The sequence below is a fragment of the Etheostoma spectabile genome, chromosome 19, assembly GCF_008692095.1.
Source record: "Etheostoma spectabile isolate EspeVRDwgs_2016 chromosome 19, UIUC_Espe_1.0, whole genome shotgun sequence".
Taxonomy (NCBI): Eukaryota; Metazoa; Chordata; class Actinopteri; order Perciformes; family Percidae; genus Etheostoma; species Etheostoma spectabile.
The window spans coordinates 2,963,077-2,963,860 of record NC_045751.1 but is presented as its reverse complement, the minus strand read 5'-3'; the positions used below and the strand labels follow the sequence as shown (position 1 = coordinate 2,963,860).

Sequence of the window (784 nt, the reverse complement as noted above, 5' to 3'; positions counted from 1 at the left end):
CCTTCAGTTAAGGTCGGCACTCAAGGTGTACGGTGTCCCCTGGCAGAGGGCTCTGCCCATCCATCCTAAACGGAAGTTATTTACTGTGCAGCCTAAAAACTGTGGTATGGTATCCAAACTTTATCGGCTCTTGGTAATATCTGGCCGCACTGCCCTTCCTATTGAGAGGATCTGGGCACGTGATTGCCCGGGCCTGAGTATTGATCTTGACCGGCATGATGTATGGTCTAACATTCCAGAAGTATCTTGCAATCCAGGCCCTCATTAGATTCACTACAATTTCATTCATAGTACATCTCTCTCCCCCGTTAAAACGCACCACATGAAAATAATTAACAGCCCTTTACTCACTTTCTGCCCAATTAAAGCTCAAGGTACATATTTTCAAAATATACATATCTTCAATATGTGGTACATAGCTTCAATATGTCATATAATATCTTCAATAACAATTTTGCATCCAAAATTAATGTTAATTAATGTTACTGTACCGTTACGGTAAATGTTTTGATTCTGAATGAACTGTCAGCCTTCCAGCTCGCTAGAGCTCAAATGTGCTGTGTTTGCTGGACTTGGAAGCCACCTCATGACAGGTCTATAAATGCATGGACCCTGGTGTTGTGTACATGGAACTGTCGACAGCGGGCATCCATAGAGCGCCGGAAAGGGCCCTGGACATTTGGTGCAGCGTAGTACAAGACTGTAGCCTTGTACTACAGCCTTGACCTCAACCTGCGCATGTGATTGGTCCCTTGTCTTGTGTGTGTGTGTGTGTGTGTGTGTG

At 44.5% G+C, this 784-nt stretch overlaps 1 protein-coding gene across 2 annotated transcripts in view; it reads right to left on the bottom strand.

The window, feature by feature from the left end:
- The window catches only part of LOC116707246 (phospholipid-transporting ATPase ABCA1), a 198,336-nt gene that overhangs the window by 188,418 nt on the left and 9,134 nt on the right, over nt 1–784 (bottom strand). The window lies entirely within an intron of this gene.